The sequence below is a fragment of the Triturus cristatus genome, chromosome 2_1 (assembly GCF_964204655.1).
Source record: "Triturus cristatus chromosome 2_1, aTriCri1.1, whole genome shotgun sequence".
Classification (NCBI taxonomy): Eukaryota; Metazoa; Chordata; class Amphibia; order Caudata; family Salamandridae; genus Triturus; species Triturus cristatus.
In genome coordinates, this window is record NC_140581.1 from 443,955,270 (window position 1) to 443,968,320 (window position 13,051).

General features: G+C 48.1%; 1 protein-coding gene across 1 annotated transcript in view; it reads right to left on the reverse strand.

Moving 5' to 3' along the window:
• Positions 1–902: 902 nt before the first annotated feature.
• JMY (junction mediating and regulatory protein, p53 cofactor) overlaps positions 903–13,051 on the reverse strand; it is a 748,581-nt gene continuing 736,432 nt past the window's right edge. Inside the window, exon 11 of the mRNA XM_085632252.1 lies at positions 903–1,939. The gene's annotated coding sequence lies outside the window, so the exon portion shown is untranslated. The remainder of the gene's footprint in view (positions 1,940–13,051) is intronic.

The following is a 13,051-nucleotide window of genomic DNA, read 5'->3' on the forward strand; positions in this document are numbered from 1 at the left end:
CTTGGGCCAAACTAGGTGGTACTTCTACTAAAGATATTTATTGTGCAGCAACCTGGCAGTTCCTTAAACCTTTGTAATGCATTTGCATCTGGATTTAATGAATCAGAACACTTCGGTCTTTAGAATTAAAGTTCTGAAAACTGCTCTGTAAATTGATCTATTCTAATTTGTAATGTTTTTGTCTGATCAGACGGGCTGGAGTACATTGGAGTGGAAGGTGTTATTTCAGGTTGCGTTACTTTTGCTTGGGTTTTTTTCATTTTAGTATGGACTGATTCAGGACTGAGGAGATAATGTACCGATCGATTGCTTACAGCAATCTTCATTCTCAGATTATGTTTGCATACTAATAAACACAACCAAGTTTCCATCTTGTTATCTTGACCTTCATTTCCTTTTGCTTTGGAATGACACGAAGTGATACAGGTATCCTCCTCTTTTGGCTTCATGAAAGTGGGTAGAGTTTAGGTGGAAGAAGGAGAGTTTAGAAGAAGGTTTTTAGGTGAGAAGACTTATCTTTAAAAAGCCTGCACGCATTGTTTCTGGAGAAAATATGCTCGCCTCATTTAAGGTCTGGAGTGAGGAAGAATAATCGGAGAAATGAGAATTACCGGCAAGTGACTGCCACATTAGAAGGTTACTAGGTAAAAATAATCACACTGCGAGAATATATCACACCTCAGAACAGAGGTATTGCTGGCTGAAGCTTTCATAAAACTACAGCTATTACCTGTGCAAATCAGTGTGATATATTGTAATATTCGTAAATCTGACTCAACAGTGCCATTGTGCACAAATGTAGAAAAGACCCTGGTATTTAGCGGTCTGTAATTACGAAATTTGTCTGGGTTACCAGATGTGCTATGTTCAAGAATAAACTGCAATGTGCTGTGCTACAGTATATAGTTGTGGGTCAATATCAAAGATATCTGTAATGATGTAAAATAATTGTACAGTACATAAAGAAATGAACATTTACTTTAAACGTTCCATTGTAGCGTATACATTATGCACTCATCCGATGGAGATGGAATCCTATAACATATTTTTGTCTATATTCTTAACTCAGAGGGACTTACCCTGTTTGTGAGTACCCGTAAGAAAAGGCTCTAATGTAGAAATTCAAAGTTACGGCTTACAGTGATCAAGATAAAAATATGATAAAAACAACATGATGTTAGCAAACCACAAAGTGCTACTTCATATAGCATAACGTTGTACACAAATTTAAACTAATTTTGAATGGGATGTTTTGAAATGCAGCTATTTATATTAAAAATAAATGTGGCATTTAAAACATAAAAATTATCAGATCTTCTAAAACGGTAACAATATGTTAAATATACAATGTTTTCTAGACCAAAATCTGTTCTGCCAACAATGTTTACCATTATGCAGTTTTATGTTTATTTTCGTCACATATCACAATTTTCTCATTTTCTTCAAAATATCCGACTTCCCGTGTGGTAAGGAGCGAACAACAGATCTGCTGTGTCTGATGCAGCTATTGTCTAAGAAGGAGCTCTTTGTGGAAGAAGGTTCGTTTGATAATGTTTTCAGTGCACTGAAGAGTTGATTTTACAAAAGCTTATGCTGCACTTCTTTGCAGTTCCATCAGTAGAGCATTCGTCAAATTGTAATGGTCAGAATTCGTATTACAAAAGTGCTGTCTTGGTCCGAAAACATTAACTGAAGACCCTACTTTTCACCTTCTTTACTTATCCTAAAAGCAGATGCTTCCCCTAAAGCTGTGGAATACAATGGAAAATGGCTTCTGTAGTTTAGTGCTGAATCATTTTCCATAGTTGGTGTTCTCACAATCCTTTTATCCTTACTTCAGACTGTACACAGACGGTCAAAAGGCATTTTCTGGCATTCCAAAGAGGATAAAGAATGGAGAACTGGAAGGTCTTCTTGTGCCCATTGAAGTAATCGGTCCCTGTTGGTACAAAATAATGTTCTTGAATAGGTGGACAGTGCACAGAACAACGGTGCTTTTTAAATTCCCAAGTAATGCCTTTTAAATAATTTAACAGTCTTAATGTCATATTTAGTCACAGTCCTTTTACGTTATCTTACAACGATTACTCGAACTAAAGTACAAGTTACTTACCTTCGGTAACTATGTATCTGGTAGAGACGATTCTAGCCGCAGATTCCTTAACGTAGAATTATTCCCAGGCGTGAGACTGGACCGGAAAATTTTCTTGCCCCAGCATCTCTGCACGTGACTCCGCCCTGACGTCTTCCGCGGGCGTGACATCAGCGAGGTCACAAAAGCCCCACCCCGGCGCGCTGACGTCAGTTTGCTTCGAAGAACTTTTCTGCGCCACAACGTGGAGCCATCACAACAAAACTGAGAAGAGCAAGGCAACAGTGAGCGAAAAAACCAGAGAAACAAAACAGTGAGAAACAAAAGGTGAGGAACAGCACCAGTTGGCACCAAGGTACCAGAAGGCTATAGCAGCGAAGCCAGAGCAGGGAAAGAGCAGAGCACCACTCCGAGGAACCACCGTGCAAGCCAAGGCGAAAGCCATCCTGGAGGCACAAGCACGTGAAAGCGCCGTAACAGCAAGAAAGTCTGCAACCACAAACCACACAGTGAAGGGCCACAAGCCCGGAACAGAGGAGCAACAGCAATCCACCCCCAGACTATACTGTCAAGGAGGGCCATATCCCCTGAAAGGAGCAGGAGGCCAAAGCACAGGCAAAATAATCCCCAACATAGAAGACCGCAAGGGGATCAGAAACTCCAACAACAGAGGGAAAAAGAGCAAGGGTAGGCCCCTACACTGGAGATAAACCAGCTGGAGGAATGCAAAGGCACGCAGAAACCAACCAACCCTGTATCAAAGAAAAAGGGGGGTGGAACAATCAAGCAGAACCGGACAACCTGACTGGAAGAAAACAAAGCGGACACCCACAGAAGACAAGCCACCCAGAGGGAGGCGAGTGCAGAAAACCAAGCTGAGGGTCCTCGCAGAACCGGGAGGAAGGGCGGGTCGTGAAGGAATCTGCGGCTAGTATTGTCTCTACCAGATACATCATTACCGAAGGTAAGTAACTTGTTCATCTGATAGAGACTACAAGCCGCAGATTCCTTAACGTAGAATAGATACCCTAGCCATACCCAGAAGGGAAGAGGGCCTGCGAGAGCCTCCCCACCAGGAGAGACACAGGGCCCCAGCAGGGGACATGTCATAGGGACAAGAAGGGAAGGCCAGGATATCCTAAGCCCAACCAAGGGAGAACCGCCCAACACCCCGCAGGGGCAGACAGCGCCCGAAAAGCCTCAAGGAACAAAAGAACCACCTCAAACCCCAGGGAGAAAAGGCAGAACCGGAGGCAGGGCCCACCGTAAGAAACACACAGTGATAGGAAACAGCTGAACACACCTCGGCCGCAAGCAGTGGACAAGGCAGGAATGGCTCCACCACCAATAGCGCAGGCGTAGGAAGAAAGGCACAGTTGCGCAAAGCCCCAGCGGAACCAGAGGCAGGGGTACAAGGGAACACATCAAAGGCAACGATGGTGGACCAGAACAAGCAGGCCTGCGCGGGCATGCGCAGCCAGCAGCAGGTAACCCCATGGAGCAGCGCACCAAAAACAAGCCAGACGCAAGCCCAAGGCAGAGGCCAGGGAGGGCCAGAACACACCCCAAAGGAGGGGCCGTTCCAGAAACACACACAGTGACCCACGAAGGAACACAGAAGCCAAGGAAAGCCAGTCCCTCTGGAACACCAGACAGAGGACCAGGCCAAAACGCCGGACAGAAGGGCGGATTCGCCACAACACGATGCCGCAGACAGCAGGCCAGACTGGTCTAGCGACGTAGCGAACACAGGGAAGGGCAGACCTGGGCGCAACGCAAGCTGCGCCAAGACAATCGTCAAGAAGGCACACCAACCACACAGAACACACAACCGGAATGGTCTGGATGTAGTGGAGGGAAGTCATTGTTTGTTAGTGGGGGAGGTGCGAGTGTCGTTACCTCGGCCTCTCCCTTTGTTATTATTTCCCCTGTATCCGCCTCCGAAATATCCCTTGTTGGGGGATGTTTGCGTGGGACTTTTATAGGAGGGGGAAGCAGTATCTGTGCTGATGTTTTTGGATGCGCCCCTATAAAAGAAGCGACGAAAAGAGCCTTGTGTAGATGGAGACTGTGATGCTCCTATTGATTTTGCAGTCGCAGTATCTTTTTTTATTTTTTCTAAGGCTGTGTCTACAGCTGGGCCAAAAAGTTGCTCCTGATTAAAGGGCTGATTCAGGATAGTTGTCTGCACAATCAAATCATTGGCTTTGGCCTTGTATTGGTCAGGTAAATGTTGCATTAGGCCCTCAAGCTCATCATAGTGAGCCCTATCGTACCTGCCAAGTAATGCTTGTGCATTAGCTATCCTCCAGTGATTAGCTGCCTGGGAGGCAACTCTTTTGACTGAAGCGTCTAGTAACTTAAGACTCCTTGTCTGGAGGTGGAGCATCACCATAGGTCTGAGAGTTGGCATGCTTTCTAGCATTGGTTACCACCAGAGAATCTAAGGGGAGGTGGCCTTTAATGTAGGTGGGATCATTAGGGGCGTGTTTATATTTTTCTTAATCCGAGGATTGAGAATCCTGGTCCTGACAAGGACTTTGAAGACATCTGGAGCATGTTTGATGACACCTTTGAGCATGGGTAATGTTTGTACTGTCCTCTGTAACTGTGCAAAAGTGTCTACCAGGAAGTCATCCTCCGTGGGGTCTGAATGCATTTGGACGCCATGATATTGGGCAGCCCTATCAATGAGCTGGCTAAACCCAATGTTGTCATCTGGGGGAGATGGCCTTGTTGGGTATGTATCTGTGAAAGGTCTGGCGGATCTACAGGGTCATTGTAGTTGTCCCATGTCCTGTGGTATGGTAGTGTCATCATCAGGATCATTGTAAGGGTCATTATTTCCACCCCCACCCCCCATGTCAACATCATCCTGTGGTGGTGGTAAGTATGGAGGAGGTATGGGAGACTTTGAAGGAGAGGGAGGTCGGAAGAACAGGAGAAGAGGGTCTTAATGGTGAAGTTGCACTGCCTTCTTTCTTCACAGGCACCTCCGGGATATTTGGGGTGTCCAATTTCCTCTTGTTGCGCGGGATATTGACTAAGTCATCTGTTTTAGGGTCCATCTGCAATGGTTTTTGCTTCGGATCGATGGGATCCGGTTGAAACAGTTCTTCCTCTTCAGCGTCTCCCTTCGGTGCCGACCTTTTCGGTTCCAAACGTGGTTTCGATTTCGGATCTGGAGCCTTTGAAGGGGTTTTTGAGTCCTTCGGCTTCGGTGTCGAGTCTGAATTCTCTTTCAGATCCGAAGGTCGATGTTCCTTCGGATCAAAGGCTTTTTGTTCTTTCGGTGCCGGACTGCTCGGTGTCGTGGCCTGTTTGGGGACAGCGTGAGTAGGATGTGTTTCCGCTCTCTGCATCGACGGTGTTTTTGGGGCACCGATGTGCGGCTTGCTCGGTCCAGAGCCGCCGAAGGCTTCTCTTTTGTCTTCGGAGCCAGGCCCGGAGGAGGGGCTTCTGAAGTTTTCTTTCAGTTGCGACTATGGCCTACAGTCAAAGTCTTGACCAGAGCCTATGTTTTGTAGGGTGGGATGGGGCAGGGGCAGTTGTACTCACTCGTTGACCTGGAGTGATGTGGTCATCGGAGTCCGAGTCATCTGCCTCAGATAAGATGTCGAGATCCTCCGAATCTTCTGCCTCTGGAACGTCGGGGCCTTCATCGAAGATGTCTTCGGGCACCTCTGCAGCCTGTTGCGCCATAATGTGCCGTCGAGCCCGGCGATCACGGAAGGAGGCGCAGGCTTGGCAATCCTTTTCTTCGTGTTCAGGCGAGAGACAAAGGTTGCAGACCTTGTGTTGGTCGCTGTGTGGGAATTTAGCTTCACACTGGGGGCATTTTTTGAATGGAGTCCTTTCTATTAGCCGTAGGCCCGAATGGCATCGATAGGCCCAGCGGCCCGCGTGGACGACCGGAATCGAGTATTTAGAGTTAGCGCGTCGAAAGGCACGCAAACGAAAACAATACTGTCAACTTTGCGATGGTTTGCATGTCGAAAAGGTTAGGAAAACTAGGTACCGAACCGGAGCGCTGAAGTTACATCCGAACCCGATGGCAGAAAAAAACTATATGAGGATGGAGTCGATGCCCATGAGTACTATCGTCCAATGGAGGAGTCACCTATCTCGTGACTACAAAATACTTTTTCCAAGACAACAAGGTGCAAGCATCCGAGCCCAACACCAGATGGCGATCTATGCAACAGTATGAATTCTGCAGCTCATATTCCTCGAACACATGAATTCGGGAGTAAGGATGAAAAGGTTGCCCTTGGTACCATATCTGTTTTCAGACACAAGTTGGCAATGGAAAGGTTACTTGTTACCCTAGTTATGCCTTATTAAAATCTTCTCTGTCATCCACACTGAACATTCCCAATCATGACAGGAGCGCAGATAATTTTAGATAATAAATAAATCTAAAGAAAGGAGTAAGCATTTACTGTAGCGTGTAGTGCTGCAGATTCACATGCTATGCACACTCCTGAAATCTAGCGTTGGTCTGAGACTCTACAACTTATTTTCCCCCAAAAAAGTATTTTGTCGCTGACAAGACATTGAGACTCCTCCTTGTCGAGTTAATACTCATGATGATCAATGGCTCCAGTGTTAGATTGTTAATTTTTTTCCTCCATTATGGCAAGAGAGGATGGAGCTACTGAAGCTATAGAAAAGATCAGGTATTATGATATGTGTAAGACTAACATATATGAACATAGCTGAATAAACAATGTATTACACATGACATCTGACACCAATAAATGCCTGCCAGGGAGGATGCATGTGAATCTGCAGCACTACACCTTAAAAATAGATGCTTACAAGGTAAGTAACATAGTGTGTATTTGCTGCAGATACACATTGTATGCAAAGACTGTAAAGCAGTTCTCCCCTCACGGTGGCTTTAGATAGGAGATGGTGCAGATGTCTGGAATAGAGTCTGAAGGATTGTTTGTCCAATAAGAGATTGTGGTCTTACTTGAACGTCTACACAATAATGTTTAGTAAACGTGTGCAGATTTGTACATGTAGCTGCCTTGTAAATGTCAGTTAAGGAAATGTTTACCTAGAAAAGCCATAGAAGCACCTTTCTCAGTAGAGGAATGTGCTTGTGGACCTGTTGGCAATGTTCGTTTGACTTTGATGCAAAATATCTGTATGAATTTGACTATCCATCTAAAAATTCCTACCTCAGAAATTGAGTTTCCTTTTCTCAGGTTCAAGAAAGCAGCTGTTGTATTTTCCTAAAAGGTTTAGTCCTCTCAATGGAATATATGAGTACTCTTTTAACATTAAGTGTATGAAGTCCTCTTTCTGCCACTGTGTCTGACTTTGGGAAAAAGACGAGTAGATCAAGTATGTGATTTAAGTGAATATGCGAGATGACTTTTGAAAGAAACTTTGGGTTTCTACTGAGCCGTTTCTTACCTTGGAAGACTTTAAAGTACGATCCTTCTATCGTAAAAGCATGTGTTTCACTAAATCTTCTTAAGTGAGGTGATAGCCACGAGGAAAGCAACCTTCCATGACAGGAACTGTAATGGACAGGAATGTAATGGTTCAAAAGGTGTGGAAATTAACCTAGTAAGTAAATCATTTAGATTTCATGACTGGAATGGCGTTGCCCGTGGGGGAATTATTCTCTTTAACCCAACCATAGAAGCCTTAATGACCAGTATGCGGAAAATAGACTGGTGTTCACGGTTTTGCAGGTATGCTGCAATTGCCGCAAAGTGCAGTCATATGGAAGTGTTATGCTAGCTGTCATTTCTTTTAAGTGTAACAAATAGTATACTATCTGTTGTACTGTGGGAGCGCAAGAGTCTATGTGCTGGTCTATACAATAATGAACAAACCTTTTCCACTTAGCTGCATAACAAGCTCTAGTTGTTGGGCGCCGTGCCTCTTTAAGAACGTTCATACACTTTGGAAGCAACTGCACGTATCCAAACTCCGTGACTTCAGGAGCCAATTGCAAGATTGAGTTTAGGGTTGGGATGCCAGACCCTGCCGTTGCTCTCAGCAAGAAGGTCTGGAAAGTTGGGGAGCCTCTCTGGAGGTATTAGGGACAACTCCATAAGTGCCATGTACCAGGGTTGTCATGCCCAAGTGGGATCTACTAATATAATCTTGAGAGATGTCTGTCTGAGTTTCCTGACAAGATAAGGAAGTAGGAGAGGCGGAAAAGCATAGGCAAATCTCTCTAACCAATTCATCCACAGTATGCATTGTCCATTGACTGTGGATGGTGGTACCTGGAGGCGAAGCTTTGGCATTTCGAGTTTTCTGCAGTGGCGAACAGGTCCACGTCCAGCGTCCCCATCGCTAAAAGTAGTGATGAAGGACTCGAAAGGTGGAGTTCACACTTATGGACTTGTTGCTGTGTGCTGCTTAGCAGGTCTGCACAGAATTGTCCACCCCAGGGAGATATTCAGTCAGCCGGTGGATATGATGGCAAAGAGCCCAATGTAAAATCTCCTGCGCTAAGCGAGACCACTGTATCGAAGTGCTCCCCCCATTTCTGGATGTAATACATTGCAGTAATGTTGTCTATTCTGAGGAGGACAACCTTTCGTATAACACGGGTGATGAAGGCTTTTAGGGCCAACTGAATCACTAGGAGTTCTAGCACATTCATGTGCAGCATTTGTTGATGGACGGTGCACGAGCCCTAGACTGCCATGTCCTCCCTATGCGCTTCCCATTCTATGAGTGAAGCATCTGTGGTGATAGTCACTTGTGGGATTGGGTTAAAAAAGGTCTGCCCTTGAGGAGATTGTCTGTGGTCCACCATTGTAATGACAGATGGACCCTGGGGCGGAATCAATACTAGATCCTCCAAACTGCCATCTGCTTGTGACCACTGAGATATTATACACCCTTGTAGGGGGCAAATGTGTAGTCTGGTGTGCAAGACACTCGCTCTACAAGAAGCCATCATGTCCAAGAGGCTCATCACGGTTATGACTGGTAGGCGACAATCTGTCTGAAAAAGAGCTAGTTGGTTCTGGAGATTGAGAAATCTCTAGGCTGTGGGGTATGCTTTGCCTGTAACAGAATTGAGAACCGCTCCCAGATATGGTTGTATCTGGAGAGGCTGTAAGTGGGACTTGTGGTATTGATGGTGAAGTCCAATTCATGTAACAGATTGACGGTAGTCTATGATTCCTGCAGGTATTGCTGTCTGATTGAGCTCTTTACCAGCCAATCGTTCAGCTATGGTAAGATGTGAAATGTTATGTCTTCTCAAATGGGCTACCTCAACTGCCAGGCATTAGGTAAATACTTGTGGTGGTGTTGTCGCCCCGAAAGGCAATAGCTTGAACGGGTAGTAGCATCCACTTACCACGTACCTGAGGTAACGGTGATGTGCCGGACCAATCGGGGTGTGAAAGTGTCCTTCAGGTCAAGTGCTGCCATGAAGTCGCCTTCCTGAAGCAGTGGAATCACATCCTGCAGCATCACCATGTGTAAGTGTGCAGACAATATGTAATAATTGAGAGGGCAAAGAACTAGAATAGGCCTCAGAGTGCCATCCTTCTTGGGTATCAGAAAGCAGAGGGAATACACCCTTCTGCCATGGTGTTGCTTTGGAACTGGATCTATGGCGCCTTTCAACCATAGTACTTTTACATCCTCTGAGAAAATGAAGATATTGAGGGTTGAGGAACAGTTTGTGTGGCAGAATTCTTGAACAGTGGGAAGTAAGCTCTATGCAATATCCATGCTGGAGGATGGACAGCACCCACTGGTTGGATGTTATTTCTCACCAAAGGTGGTGGAACAGCTGCAGTCTTCCCCTAATACAGGGTTACTCATAGTACGGCCCGCGGGCCGCCAGCGGCCCGGCAAGCCTACCTCGGCGGCCCGCGGACCTTGCAGACATCCTGCATGTGTTTTTAAATAAAATTAAATAATGTTAGCTAACACTGTCAGAGTGTCCGGTGCAGCAGCCCGGACTCTGAGACTCTGCTCTGTGGGGGCCGGGGGATTCCAGTGATTGTCAAAGTGGAGCTGCAGGGGCCTAAGAGGTGAAATACAACAAAGCTTTAACATGTAAATGGTCTTTTAACGACCTGTGAAGTACTCGGGTGGGGCTGTGTGTGAGCGCTGGGAAGCTGCCTCAGTGTGGCTGTGTGTGTGCGCGCGCTGGGAAGCTATCTCAGCCCCGGCTGAGGGCTGACACACACACAGGGTGAGATGACAGAGGGTGAGGGAGCGAGAGGGAGACAGAGGGAGAGGGAGGGAGGCAGAGGAAGGGAGACAGAGAGAGGCAGAGAGGGAGAGAGCGAGGGAGACGGAGGCAGAGGGAGAGAGACAGAGGGAGAGGGAGAGAGACAGAGGGAGAGGGAGAGAGACAGAGGGAGAGGGAGAGAGACAGGGAGAGACAGGGAGAGATAGAGGGAGGGAGACAGAGGGAGGGAGAGGGAGATGGAGGGAGACAGAGGGAAACAGAGGGAGGGAGGGAGAGGAGGGAGACAGAGGAGGGAGGGAGGGAGATGGAGGGTGACAGAGGGAGAGAGACAGAGGGAGGGAGAGGGAGACAGAGGGAGAGAGGGAGAGGGAGGGAGAGAGACAGGGAGAGATAGAGGGAGGGAGACAGAGAGAGAGAGACGGAGGGAGGGAGATGGAGGAAGGGAGATGGAGGGAGACAGAGGGAGGGAGGGAAACGGAGGGAGGGAGGGAGACGGAGGGAGGGAGAGAGACAGAGGGAGAGGGAGGGAGGGAGACAGAGGGTGACAGAGGGAGGGAGGAAGACAGGGGGAGGGAGAGGGAGAGGGAGGGAGAGGGAGACAAAGGGAGAGAGATAGAGGGAGGGAGACAGAGAGAGAGACGGAGGGAGGGAGACGGAGGGAGGGAGATGGAGGGAGACGGAGGGAGGGAGATGGAGGGAGACAGAGGGAGGGAGACGTAGGGAGGGAGATGGAGGAAGACAGAGAGAGGGAGGGAGAGGGAGGGAGACAGAGGGAGGGAGGGAGACAGAGGGAGGGAGGGAGGGAGAGGGAGACAGAGGGAGACAGGGAGGGAGGGAGACGGAGGGAGACAGGGAGACGGAGGGAGGGAGACTGAGGGAGAGGGAGGGAGAGGGAGGGAGGAGGCCGACAGAGGGAGGCCGACAGAGGGAGGCCGACAGAGGGAGGCCGACAGAGGGAGGCCGACAGAGGGAGGCCGACAGAGGGAGGCCGACAGAGGGAGGCCGACAGAGGGAGGCCGACAGAGGGAAGGCGACAGAGGGAGGGCGACAGAGGGGGAGGAGGGGAGACAGAGGGGGAGGAGGGGAGACAGAGGGGGAGGAGGGAGACAGAGGGGGGAGGGAGGACAACGGAGGGAGGGCGATGGAGGGAGGGCGATGGAGGGAGGGAGACAGGGAGAGAGACAGTGGGAGAGAGACAGTGGGAGAGAGACAGTGGGAGAGAGACAGTGGGAGAGAGACAGGGGGAGAGAGACAGGGAGGGAGAGACAGGGAGGGAGAGAGACAGGGAGGGAGAGAGACAGGGAGGGAGAGAGACAGGGAGGGAGAGGGAAAGGGGGAGGGAGGGAAAGGGGGAGGGAGGGGGAGGGAGAGGGAGAGAGAGAGAGATCTGTGTATGCTGGGTCTGGTGGCTCAGTGGACGAAGGCGTCTGCTGCAGGGACCTGTGCTCAACCTCATGATCAATTTTTTTTGTTGCTTTAGCCCCGCCCCTCCCCCTCTGACCCCGCCCCCACCGGTGCGGCCCTCGGCCACAAACCACACTGTAAATTTGGCCCCCGAGAGAAAGTTTGTGAGTACCCATGCCCTAATAGGTGTGTGATTGGCGGAAAGGGGGGGGGGAAGCTGGGTGACTCGGGAAGGGAGAATGTGTGTGGAGTCATTGCTTGGATGTGGAGGGTCCCTTTCAGAGAGTACCTCTACCTCAGTCTTTCTAGCTACCACCCTTATATCCTTCCATGTAGTAACCCTTACCTCCTTGCTGGTGGTATGCTTGCTGTTGCTTTAGATAGACTGGGTGTTAGTGGTAGTGTTCTTGGCCGCACCCTCGTCCTGATACCTGCAAAAGGACTGTTGCCTAGGTGCTATGGACTGCAATGCCCCTATGGATTTCGCAATCTCCATATCCTTCTTTATTGTTTCTAATTGGGTATCAACCTCAGGGCCAAAGAGGTGTTCCCCTTCTTATAAGACATTAAGTAGGTGTTGTTGTACCTCTGGTTTAAGCCCTGAAATGTGCAGCCAGGCATATCTATGCAGCATAATTGAGGAATTAATCCCACGTGCATTAGTATTCGCACTATCCAGGGTGCATCTGACGGTTACATTTGAAATTTGTTTGCCTTCAGTAACTTGTTCCTCCACTCTTATTTTATATTGGTATGGGAGGTGCTGTAACAGCTTCTACATGTATTCCCAGGTAGTAATGCGATAACGAGAAAGCAAGCCTACCGAACTGGTTATGCGCCAGTGATTAACATGTCCACTGCAACGCGTTTACCTGCTGCATCTATACGCTTGCTCTCCTTATCTGGGAGAGGAGCGTCACCTGTACTCTTGGAAGCAGCCCTTTTCCTAGCTGTTGTAGCCACCAAGGAATCCACAGTGGGGTGTCCTTTAATACAGAGTGGGTCAGTGGGGAAGGCTCCTCTTTGCGTACAATTTGAGGTGTTAGTACCCTTGATTTGACATGCTCTTTGAATGTCTCACTGGAGACCTTCAACATTGACCCTATCATGGGCAAATATTGAACTGAGCTTTTGGTTTTAGAGAGCGTCTTGACTAAGAAATTGCTTTCCTACTCTGTGGTGTGTATTTGAACCATTTTGCCTGCTGAAGGACACTATGGTAGGATGAAGTGTCATCTGGTGGTGATGCTTTGTCTGGGACTGGCACGACAATGTTGCGGTCTGGTGGAACACATTTTATGCATCCTAAGGATCAGTATTATCTGGACGCACTCCTTGAAAGTCATCCTAGTAAGAATAGT